Raw genomic sequence first — 14265 nt, 5'->3', positions numbered from 1 at the left:
TATTGTGCACAGAACGGGATCAAGATGGAGAAAATCATTCCTTGTACACCTCAACAGAATGGTGTAGCTGAAAGTATGAACATGACCTTGAATGAACGCGCAAGGAGCATGAGATTGCATTCTGGATTGCCAAAATCATTCTGGGCTGATGCTGTTAACACTGCAGCATATCTGATCAACAGAGGACCTTCGGTACCACTGGACTACAAAATACCTGAAGAGGGTTGGAGCGGCAAAGAAGTAAACCTTTCTTTCTTGAAGGTGTTTGGATGTATATCCTATGTTCATATTGATTCAGAAAGCAGAACAAAACTTGATCTGAAATCAAAGAAGTGCTTCTTTATTGGTTATGGAGATAATGAGTTTGGTTATCGTTTCTGGGATGACCAAAATCGAAAGAGCAGGGATGTAATCTTTAATGAGCAACTTATGTACAAGGACAAGTCAAACATTGGAGCTGGAGATGAATGCCCTGAAGTCAAGAAGACTGATGAAGTGCTGTTGACATATATTCCTGTGAATGAATCGAAAACCAGTAACCGGGAAGATGAAGAAGAAACTGCACAAGATGATGAACCACAAACTCTGGTGATTGAACTCAGGAGATCTTTGAGAACCATTAGACCACCTGAGAGATACTCCCCTGCACTTCATTATATTTTGCTGACAGACAAAGGTGAACCGGAGACCTATGAAGAGGCAATGCAAAATGATGATTAAACCCAGTGGGAGTTGGCCATGGAAGATGAGATGGATTCACAGTCTTCAAATCAGACGTGAGAGTTGACAAAACTTCCGCAAGGCAAAAATGCGTTACATAACAAGTGGGTGTACCGGTTAAAAGAAGAGCATGATGGTAGCAAGCGGTACAAGACAAGACTTGTTGTAAAAGGCTTCCAACAACGGAAAGGAATTGATTACACCGAGATTTTCTTTCCGGTGGTTAAATTAACCACTATCAGGACTGTACTTGGACTAGCGGCGAAGGAAGACTTACATTTGGAGCAGTTGGATATAAAGACTGTGTTTCTTTACGGTGATCTAGATGAAGAAATTTATATGAAGCAGCCACAGGGATTTGAAGTACGGGAAAAAGAGAAAATGGTGTGCAAAATTCAGAAGAGCTTGTACGGTCTCAAACAAGCTCCAAGACAGTGGTACAAGAAGTTCGATGGATTCATGAGTGAAAACGGTTTCCTAAGGTGTCAAGCTGATCACTGCTGTTATGTGAAAAAGTTTGACGGTTCTTATATCATACTACTGCTATATGTAGATGATATGCCGATAGCTGGAGCTTGTCTGGAAGAAATTGATAAACTCAAGAAATATTTATCAAAGGAATTTGCCATGAAGGATTTGGGTGCTGCAAAGCAAATCCTTGGAATGAGGATCTTTAGAGACCGTGCGAATGAATTCTTGAAGTTATCTCAAGAAGAATACGTGAAAAAAGTGGTTAGCAGATTTAATATGGATGAAGCTAAATCTGTGAGTACTCTTTTGGCTAGTCATTTCAAACTAACCAAAGCACAATCACCATCGACGGAGCAGGAGCAGGCTTATATGAATAAGGTTCCTTATGCTTCTGCTGTCGGAAGCCTCATGTATGCAATGGTGTGCACAAGACCAGACATAGCACATGCAGTGGGAGTTGTGAGCATGTTTATGAGTAATCCAGGAAAGCAACACTGGGAAGCAGTTAAGTGGATTCTCAGGTATTTGAAAGGTACTGCTAGTTGTTCTTTATGCTTCAGGAGATCAGAATTTGGCTTACAGGGTTTTGTCGATGCCGATATGGGTGGTGACCTGGATGGGAGGAAAAGTACTACTGAATATGTGTTCACATTAAGTGGTACAGTTGTAAGTTGGGTGTCTAAGCTGCAAAAGATTGTTGCGCTTTTGACTACTGAGGCTGAGTATGTTGCAGTTACAGAAGCTAGCAAGGAGATTATATGGTTGAAATCCTTTCTGGAGGAATTGGGTCAGAAGTTTGAAGATAGCACATTATACTGTGACAGTCAGAGTGCTATTCATTTAGCAAAAAATCGTGTTTATCATGCTAGGACAAAGCATATACAGGTTAGGTACCATTTCATCAGATCAGTGCTGGAAGATGGAATCTTGATGCTGGAGAAGATTCCTGGAAGTAAAAATCCAGCCGATATGCTCACGAAGACGGTAACCATTGACAAACGGAAGTTGTGTTCAACTTCAGTTGGACTACAAGTATAAATGGAGATATATGAGCTGCTGCAATGATGGTGTGAAGACATGATTGAAATCAAGTCTTCAAGTGGGAGAATTGTTAGGTGAGGGTTGGGGCCCACATATTAAATAAAATATTATAAAGCCTCATCCCACATCGGAAAATCTTATAAAATTGAAATAGTGAATTAGTTATAAATAGAGCTAAATTCCTTCAGTTATTGTATCTCAAAATCAAAAGTTTTTTAGCTTTGATAAAAAGAGAGTGCATAGAAAAAAAAGTGTATTTTTTTCTTGAGTGCGAGAATTCTCTTGTGTGAGTTAGATAAATTATTTTCTCGGTATACTCGGGTTGTGAGTGTGAGATATTTAGTGTATTGGTGTATACACTTGTTGTAATATTTCTTCCAGTTATAAAAGTTGCAGTCCTCCGTGGACGTAGTCTATATTGGGTGAACCACGTAAATCTTTGTGTTCTTGTTGGTTATTTTATTCCGCATTTTTTTGGTACTATATTATCATCGTGGTCGGCATCGCTTCGGTGTAATTCCCCAACAGGACCTCTGTCGGATTTCTGGAGTTTCTTGACAAGGTTCAATAATGAGTTGTTCTAGTGCCACGACTTGCTTGACGAGAAGAAATATTAAGCTTAATTCAACTGGAGACCCTATACATCTTGAGAGAGTCACCTCTTTGAGATGGCTATGTGGTTCAACTATCAAATATCCTTTTCTATGTGCCTCCATTACAGAATTACGATACCCATCAGCAAAAGATTCAAAACTCCTCCACAGAAGCTGCAAATAAAACACATAAATCAAGATTTTGCATGTCATCCATATATTACGTGACTCTGCCAATGGTAGAAATAATCATCATCAATACAAATAAAAAGTTAAAAGTAACACTGATACTAATTTATTATAGTACCACGTACAGAGCGTTCCGTCAAGACGGCATTAATGTGCAGTAGTTGATCAAGAATGGGAGATGAAATTCTCGGGAAGATGCGGCCAAGTAGATGAAGTTGATCGGATGAGTTGAACTCAACAAGCATTGGGACATTTTGGAAGAGAATTGAATACTTGGGCTGTGAATACATATGATGCAATTTATAACATGTCAAAGAAACAAGGTTGATCATGTCGCGAACCTCGATCGATATGACATTCCTAGAGGAAGAAACTTCTAAGCTCTTCAACTTCGAATGTCCAACCAACGACACTTTTTTTAACCTGTGAGAACCACAATGGACAAGTGTTCGAGAAAAGTACAATTCAAAATGAAAAACTCAACATCTCGATCATCTACATGAAGAGTGCATAGAGACAATATTTGAGTGACTTGAGGCCAGGAAACAACCCTAAGTCGCCACCTTTTCTCTTAAACAATGTCCTACGGGGAAAAGTGTAATAGACAGGCATATCTTTGTTCTGATAAATTATGCGTATGTCAATGCTTTCTACTTCTTTTTCCAGCAACAATGGCAGCCACGTCTTAATATTGCCTCCCTTCAGATAGGTGTATAAAATTTGAATTCTTCCAAAAACCGACAGTCTTTGTTTGAAGCCAAGAAATCATAAGTCTCCTTCATGTGGTTTGGGAATTCCTTTTCCTGTAATTGTTGAAAATATTTGTCTTTTGATTGTTCGGAGGGATATTGAGTGCGGTAATGTGGCGCCCCAAACCTTGTCACGTAGTCATACAACATGTGACGTCATATGCATAAAAAGTTTTTTTTAACGACGTAATAATATAATGCATATACGACAAAATAGTACAATCATCACACTATCTACACTAGTTTAGCAGAAACAGTATAATAAATACATACACACAACTCAAATAAGATAATAACCTATACTGTTTCTATACATTATCAACTACAGGACTGATTGACTAGACACACCTAGTTCTTCATCTCTATCCTGTCTCACGACATAGTCCTCTAACATTTCCAACAGAAATAGCCCTCGAAGGGTAAGCATACACAACAATTATCATCGTAATATATAACAGTTATATTAATAACAACATAAAATATAACATCACTCTCATACTATTGCAACAACAATATCAACGATATTCGCACCCCTACTCCGGCGACAGCAATATCGTCGATCGAGCAACATCAACGATACGTCGCACCCCTACTCCGGCGACAGCAATATCATAGAACGAACAACATCAACTATACGTCGCACCCCTACTCCGACGACAACAATATCGTCGATCGAACAACATCAACGAGACGTCTCCCAACAACAACAGCCAACAACATCAACAATAATAAAACAACAACAAATATAATACAAATCACCCAAATCCGGTGTTTACCATCGTTCAACACAATCATATTTATCAATACTAAATAATAACAACATATGCTCGTACGTCAACACGTACCTGATAATCGAGTATATATATCAAATCTGGCTACTTCTTTGATCTTGAGGCTTATGATGTATCTAAATAATGCAACAATACTTATCATATCATTGTCACCGTATCAACACAGTCATAACAACCTCAATATATAACATCAAATAGCCCAACACAATTAATTCAACAAAATATAAAACTCGATTATTTGTCTTCATCGTTCAACAATTAATATTTAGGTGTATTTAATTATCAATACTAACATCAAATACACCTTAATAAATTAATTTCAAATAATAGGTTATTTTACAACATCCGTTAAACTACGAAAACTTTATATCAATATGTAGTCTATACTTCGTAGACTCCGAATATATAATCAGAATTAATAACAATTGACAAACAACTCACCAATTTCAATTCAACTATTAAAATCCTTAATTATAATAAATTTGGAATAATTCAAAATAACAACACTATAATCTTCTCTTCTTCGTTAAAATCATACAATATTCAACAATCTTCAATTTTTGTATGATTTAACAATTTATTGAATTTATTCCAAAAATTGACGAATTTCAAACATCACCAAAAATATAAAATTTATACTTCAAATCGAAGATCTCGTGTCAACGATCTCAGAACTGAAGTCGGTTCGTCGATTGGATAAACCGATAAGTCGCAAGATCGAAAAAAAAATCGAAAACTTTATTTCTCTATTTTCTCTCACCTCTTTCGTCCTTCTCTGTCAATTGAATTATGTAGACTTCATGTATATCACTTTCAAATTTATCTTTCTTCTTTTTTTAAAAAATATTATATTAACATTTTTAATATCGGTATATCTATCTGGACCAGTCAAACGATCAAATTTTCTAAAATTCAAAACATTAAACTTCTATATCTTTTAGTTTTCTACGTTATATCCATATTTTAAATAATTTGGACTTCATATGACCAAAATATGTCATATTTTATTCTTTAAAAATTATTAATTATTTAATAATTTCACATTAGTAAATCAACAAATTGATATTTACTTCATCATTACAGGTAGGAGAGACGAGTGATGTAAGTATAGAGGTGGCGCTAACGAGTACAAAGGATGCTGGTGGCTACAGCTTCTCGCCATGTCAATCGAGAGATTACGACCACAAAAACATCCTCCGGTAACTGGCTGATCTAAATCACCTCCCCGTTCTCACTCATTCTGAACAACCCAAAGAAAGGAAAAAAAATGTAAATATCCAAATCAAAAATCCCTTTACAAATACAATAGATTTGGACTCTAGAAATATGTAGTAAACTAAACAATTATAAAAAGAAAAGAAATATCACCAAACGAGTTTTGGGAGATAAAACAAACCTCGATTCCTGTCTGTACAGCAAAGATGCTGAATGGAAGAACTCCGACGGATTTACTCTTTTGATTATTACTAATGATTAGGAAAACTCAAAATTATATCATTACCACATTAGGTTAGTCTAAGGTGCTTATATATTATTAATACTAATAACTTTTCGTGTATGTTATTTTTTGTGGTGATTTTTTATTTTAAATTTAATGCTTCCATATAATGATTTTTTAAATAAGGAAATTATCATTTAAAAATTCTAAAATTTGGATAAAGATTGCAAAATTATTTTATTAGTTTTAAAAAATTTGGAAAATGGATATGATAGTGATAAGATAATACACAATTTAGTAAAATAGATTTTTATAATATTTTTAGTTAAATGAAAATAGAGTATATTTATAGTTTTAGAGGGGTATTGTTGGTATTTTTAAAACTCAACATGACACCAAATTTAGTAGTTTTAAGTGTCTCAAACTTAACAATATAGTGTAGAATAGTGTAGATAGTGTAGATATATATTAATTAATAGATTACAAAACTAATTTGAAATTGTCTCACAAGTCAATTTTGTGAGACAGATATTCTATTTGGGTCACTAATGAAAAATTATTATCCCTTATGCCGAAACTGCAAATATTTTTTGTGGAAAGACTCACACATCTAAACTATGATGCTCAACTCTCATGTACATATATGAGTGATTGTGTGTGAGGATTTTTACAATATATGTATATATATAATGTATCATTATGCTTGGATTTACTTTCATTCTAGCTAATTTCTTCATGTAGCTGCATATTCTTTGAATCTCCTTCCAAAGCTTGTATTTGATCTTTAATGTGTTGCATTTATGACCTCCAAGAATGCTATAATCTTAGACACAAGAATATGACCATTTTGAAAGATTTCGTATCAATTCTGACATTGCAACAGTCAAATTCATATTTCTAGCCATTTTCAAAAACTGAGCTGATCTGACCAACTGAGCCGATATGACTGAGTTGATCTGTCTGACTTAGTTAATATGATTAGCTTGAGCTATTGTTTGATCTGAGTTGTTTCCAGTGAGTTGTTTTCTTCTTTTGATTATAAATCTTGATTCATCGATTTCTAAACAAAGTGATGAGCATGAAAGTTTTAGCACTTTCTATTAGATTCCATATAATCAAGAATCACTCAATTCCAAATTTGTAAGAGAGAGATATTATTCTTGATTAATTAGAATGTTTGCAATCTGGAAATTATTCTTCATTCAGTACAAAACAAGTGATTTCATCTTTGTTTATCGGCCTCTTTCATTTCTATTAAAACTTTGATTTGCGAAAATGATTTGTAGATCATTTTCATTTCTTCGTAAATTCATACTAAATCATTCCATTTGAATACTCGAGCTGAGAGATATGAATAAAATACCAAAACAGGTCAGATCGAGCTGATTGATATTTCCGTTTGCGTCAGCTTGATTTTGAGACTAATATTTCACCTAGATAACATTCGAACTAACTGAGCTGTTTCGAAATATGACTTGTGTCAAATTTTGTTTTCTATTTAATAGTTTTGGCACCTTGTCATGTGCATCAACAAACTGTGAGATATCATCGACACACTGCAGCTCGCCAGATTTTCAGTTTGATTGATTTTAAGTTCCAGCTTCCATCTTGAGATAGCAACTTCACTCTTGAGTAATATATTAGAAACACAATAACAAGTTTTATTATCATCAAAACAAGATTGCTTGTGTTTCTCAACCCAAAAATATCCCTCTTTTCGATGATCACAAAAATTGGATAAACAATGATTTCATCTTATATATTTTTCTCTTTTTTGTGTGAATCAAAACAATTTATTTAAAACAAATTAAAAATAAAGTTTTGCTACTTATGCTCGAATTTGGGGAATGTTTCTTCTATGTTTTTATTTTGATTTCTCCCTTCATCATCTGATGTCTACTTATAGGTGGGGGAGAGGAGGTTTAAGGGTTAGTCAAATCCTAGCATTATGACCATTATTTCTTGATATAATGGTTGAAATGATGGTGGTTCTTGATTCTTATTTTAAAAAAAAAATTGAAATCAGCTTTATTCTTGGCATAATGACTTGTTTCACTTGTCCATATGAATCAAATTTCAAAATATGCCCTTGTTTGTTGTTCAAAATTTGAAATGTCCTTTTCATCTCCCGTTCATGATTGGTCCGAGTCTTCATATTCTTCCATCTTTATTAAAAGTTTCGTCCTCGAAACTTGAGTCGGCTTGATCTTTGAAAAGGTAAGAATATTGTTTGTGCGTTTTCTCTTCCAACACTTGGGTAGCTACCTGGAACGTTTAAAACCTAAAGGCAGAAAGAATCCATACTTCCATTCTAGACATGATCATACTTATTACTTAGACCTCATATTTAGAAATTCCTACTTTTAGTATTCATAAGTGATGAGTTTAGTCTGTCATGTCCACTTCTATTGGCTCTTCTTTAGCTACTCTAATTGGTGTAGGGTTGTAGATAACTTGATTGGGCTACAAGTCCGTGAAGATCTTTGATTAGATGAAGAATTTTATGATGTGCGTCACCAATTGAAGATATCACCCGCATATTTCAAAGAAAACGAGAAAGTATATCTTTCATGGCCTACGTCTGATGTTGTCCAAGATGTTGGCAACATGGATACTTCATCATATGGAACCAAACCAGTTGAATATAAATCTTTTTCAAGGGAAAAGACCTCTGAGTATGTTGTGCCCTCTTCCTCCCATATTCAAGCCCAAATTGATTTTGGTCGACAACAAATACAAACCACAAGAAAAGTTATTGCATTTTATGAAGTTCAAGTGGCTGAGTATGAGTTCTTGTTGGAGTTAAGAATCAATTACTTTTCTGAACAAAAAAGGGGAGTAGAAGGTGCAAATGCAAAAATAGACGAGTGTAATGTTGATCTTGACGATGATCATAATCGAGATACTGTTGGAGACACACTGTAGTTTGTTTTGATTTTTCTTTGATTGTTTTATCTATGAGTTTTAGTCTTGTTTGGTTAGTTATCTTGTTCTGTTAATGAAATTTCAGAGTGTTCTGGATTACATATTACAACACCTATTTGACAACACTGCACTAACATGTTTGAATTCAGGGGAGATAACTACCTATCTCAAGAGGAGTTATTATACGTTTTGTCCAGAAAGGTGAAAAAGAGAGTTTGAAAGGAATATTCTATTCCTTAATTAATTTTTCCTTGTTGATAGTATTGTGGTATTAACATGTAGAGTTTTGTCTTTTTAGACAAATAAGATTTTCTAGAATATTGATATTTAGGATAAAATCTCTAAATATTATACTATTGTTCAAGAGAGTTTATTTCTTAATGAAATTAATATTTCCATATTTGTATATGACTCTATATTAAGAATAAACTCTAAGACAAATAAATTTTATAAATAAGATATCATTGCTGCTACGGGTGTGTGGTTTTTTAGAGTGGAAAAAGAGTAGTAAAGCGTTGTAGGAAGAGCAAGGATTTACAGCAGTGAATTAATAAAGAGCTCAAGGAAGACTTATTGAAATGTTGTTGTGAAGTATTGAGAACATTCAATCACAAAGCCTAATCATTCTTTGATTAATGTGTTGTTTATTCGAGAACTTCGGCTTCAAGTTTGTTGTATCAGTAGTTTTGATTATACGGTTTGAAATATATATTTTTTTGATGCACTTTGCTCCCTTGCTTGTTAACGTATTTAGCTTTTATTTGTTCAATATTATTGATTTTGTAAACTGATAAGTTTTCTAGTGAATCGTTTTGCACTTAGACACCACACAAGTAATTATACTTTTGTGTGATTTAATATGTCTTACTTTATTCATTAAAGTTTATTTATGTGTTTAATTAATATATTCACATGCATGTTGTGAATAGATATTACAACACTTGCACACAACACCTAAATCCGATATACACAATCTTAGTATTTTTGTACTTTTATGTTAAACAAACCCTACAAATCGAAATGAATATTTAAATTCATTAAATATGTTTGGAAGATTCAATTGTCATATTACAGAGAATCTAATTTCATTCAGTTACCTGATTTCAAGATTTTCTCACTATTGTGAAATTTCAAAAATATTAATTGTTTACATATTCCCATAATCTACACAAATTATTTAAAATATTTTCCCAATAACTATAACTATTTTTAGTATAAAACCCCTTCTCTTCTTTATAAAGAGCACATAAAATCAGTGTTCATTGAACTTTTACTTCACAACTATATACCTAGTTATAAATCAAATGGACAAGTATGCATTGCCCCAAGTGCTCTTCATCTTTTTCCTGTTGATTGGTGTTGGTTGGTCTCCATCCCTTATATAACGATTTCTTGAAATTACACATCGCTCATAATCCATCGAGTAAACGTTGAAATTTCAGACAAAATCTTTCTTTGATCATGTGATTTTACGATTCATAAAATCGTCTTCGAATACTAACAAGTTTACATAATGATTCTGACAGGTTTTATGCCATCCGATGCAAAATTTTTTGGGCCAAGATGCACAAGTGACCGAGACTGTGATAGATATTGCCCGTGGAAACCAATTTGCGTTCTTCATCACTGCTTGGAATGCATTGAAAGTACTGCACCAAGAAAGATTGAGAAATGCGATTCTTCAGAGGATTGCAAGAGAACTTTAAATTTGCATGTGTGAATGCAAGGACCATATGCAGAAGAGATTTCAATCATCAAATAAAAATAGAACATTATTAATTTAAAATAATATGGGCATTATGTATGGAGGTTGTTATTAATAACGATTTAAAGGTATGATTAATTTGAAGTTTTGTGGAATATTTTTCTTGGATTGGATGATCCAACATAAGATGACTCAAATAATCAACCAAAAAAAAGCTTTTATTTTTTCCAATTTCTCCATGAGTTTTTTCAACACAAACATGAAACAATTTCGATCCCATTATATTACTTTAAGTTAATTAAATGCCTCGTAAGCTCCACCACACAAGCAACTTTTAGCATAATCACTCTTGTTGTTGTTTACTAATTAGAGCCTTATATTCTTTTTAATATTCGAGCTCGATTCGATTCATTCGCATCCTGCTACTTGCGAGCTCCATCATACAAGCAGGACCTGATGTAAATGGAAGGAATTTTTTGGTATTTTACAGATAAAAATTTGGCCCGAATTTTATTATATAAATCCAAACATTAAATATATCCTGCCCAAATTTTGCATAATCACCCTAGCCTCAAATATTCATAGATCAAGAATAATAACATACTAAATTTAAAGATTCGATCACACATCTCTCAATCTCTTACGCCTTTGATTTGGTTGCTTGTTTAATTTGTTTTATAATTTATTGAAGTTGCTTTTTATGTTTAGAAATTGGTTCTCAAAGAATTAAGATCGGAAATATAATAGTGAGGATACACACACATATATTGAAACGTCTGCTTATTCGTTTTCTTAACGAGTACTAGAATTTTTTTTCCTCTCATAAGTTCGGCCATATACATATAAATATACATATAAGAGAAATAGTCAAAACATGAATTCGTTAATCGTTTTACCAAACCTAAAAAGAAATAAATTTGAAAAGTGTAGCCCATAATAAACCTCTCAAAACATAAATAAATAGTCGTAAAATTTTTAACGTAAATCATAAACTTTAAATGTGAAAAGTAGAAACACTGGTCCTCAGATTATGTGCATCGACAGTCCAGCAAAGTCACCCATCAAGACCTCCAACATCATAATTATCAATATCACCGGCATCAATCATACCTAGTGAGTATAAAGACTCAACAAATCATATCCTCAATAACAAGTAATACATATACAGACCACATACAACAGTGAAAAATACTTGTACTTTAATAACATTTTCAACAGTGCTTCTGAGACAACGTCGATGTCATATGTCCATGTCTCGGTGCATGACAACTACAATTTTCACCTTTTTTTACAAATAAATGCAATCAAATATGCCACAGATGAAAATGATCGATCCATGATTTTTCAATTTGCACAATAGCTAAAAGATCACGTGGACCAACCTGAAAAGACCAAAGAGAGGAAGTTCGCCACGGACCTCTTCTGTTACACAATTAAGAACACCGAGAAAAGGTGAGCAACGTGATGATGGCGCCCCGCTAACGCTCTTTGCTCTTAAAATGTGTAGATCTTTCTTTCCGGATATCATCTGTCCGGACTGCCGTGTACTCAAGATGAACTACCCGGTCCAGTGAATCGCCTACCCAACTCACCCGATTTACCCGGTCATCATCACAAATGAAGGAATATGTCAAATTACATTATGCAGTAATGTTCAAACCACTGTCCTGATTTACGAACCTTCACAACGAATTGAGCTTGGGAAAGACGAAGACGTGCATGTGGTATAGAATATTGATATAACATACATTATTGGATACGATGACCTTTCAAAGTCATCCTTTTGATCCATCATTACATGTATATACAAAATTAATTAATAATAAATTTGGCAAAAAAATTTGTTAGCAACTAATGATCATTACAGATGGAATCTCCTCTCTGATTATCATTTAATATATAATTATTTTAGCTAATGACGGTCCCTTGACCGAGCTCGCGAATGCATATTTTTATTTTTATAATTTGATAAGAGTATTAATGATTTAAAGGTATGATAAATTCTAGGTTTTGTGGAAAATTTTGTTGTCATTAATTCTAAATTAATTGATTATATGATCGATGAATTGCATGATCCAACAATATGGTTTAAATAATCATGAAAATTTATGCATGATGGGCTTTTGGACCTATAACGAAATGTTCACCAATCCACAATTTATTCAAAATAAATTTGACCGAAGTATTCAGTGTTGGCTAGCCCATTTTTAGAGGTCCAGCAGAAAGTAAACACCGAATTGTATAGACATCGACATTGTTTAATAATTATGTGAGGCTCCGATACTTTAATCATAATTAATTTTCATACAATTAAGTAATTAGTTTTAAACATAATCTGAAAAATTGGTTTGAAGTACTTTAAAATTGACTTTGACCTTAAAAATATTTCGACATGACCTGCACATAAATAAGACATGTCAGAAAAATCAGACAACAACTTTATATGAAAATAACTAAACTAGGACCACAATAGATCAAAATAAAACGCATATAAGTGTCGGCTAAGCACGACAAAATATAAATCATTCAACAATCAACTAGAGCCCTCAAGGCTATAGACAACATAATAAAGTCCATGCATGGACAACAAATTCCCAAATATAATACAAATACTCGGGGTGTATCCTCAGTAAATATAAAATTCTAACATGCTACATATATATATCTAGGAGACTCAAACTCTAACAAGACCAACACTAACCAAATTTAACCATGAGCTTCACCGGAGGAACTTTCGCCTGGTACTGCAAAACTATTTGGATAAAAAAACTAAAGTTATTATTCTGGTATGAAATAGTTAAATAACAACGATAATAAACATATATATGAATGATTATGAAATGAATGAAAATTGGGCTCAATATAACTAGACAACAAAAGCCAGTAAATAGTACGATACAACTAAAACAATGCTGGAGCAACAACAAACACAGGAGAGCCACGTCATAACTACAATTAAACCGTCATGGTCTATATATGTGAGTAATAACATGATATAGTGTATAACTTACTATATGGCTCATTTCCATATCGTTACGATACAATTAAATATGTGAGTTAGAACCATGATATACTGTATAACTTACTCCATGGCTTATTTCCATATCGTTACGATACAATTAGAAAACACAACATGGCAACACAATTAAGTTCGGCTAGGCTTAATAATGCTTCTTCTTTCATAGGTAGCCTTTGTTAATTCATCAAAACTTAATTAATTTAAAAAAAGCATAGACATAATTATATAGTGAAAATTTCCACTCACATGACAAAAAATATATATTCATCGATGATACTAATGTAAAATAAATTAAGATAGGAGCTCTAGACACAATTCACATTTATAACTTGTGCTTAATTATCTATCTATTACCTATATAAAAGAGTCAATCTTTTTAGAATTGTGAATTGTCTTTTAAGTCCTTCATTAATAATTACTAAATTTTAATTAATTATTAATATTAATCTATTATCTATTATTACCTATATAAATTATTACCTATATAAAAGAGACAATCTTTTTAGAATTGTGATTTGTCTTTTAAGTCCTTTATTAATAATTAATAAATTTTAATTAATTATTAATATTAATTCAAAAATACATAATCTATTTATTTCTATCACCCATATATTAATGAATTTT

The sequence above is a fragment of the Primulina huaijiensis genome, chromosome 17, assembly GCF_012295235.1.
Source record: "Primulina huaijiensis isolate GDHJ02 chromosome 17, ASM1229523v2, whole genome shotgun sequence".
NCBI classification, from domain to species: Eukaryota; Viridiplantae; Streptophyta; class Magnoliopsida; order Lamiales; family Gesneriaceae; genus Primulina; species Primulina huaijiensis.
The sequence above is the reverse complement of the archived record's forward strand: the minus strand, read 5'-3'. Positions refer to the sequence as shown.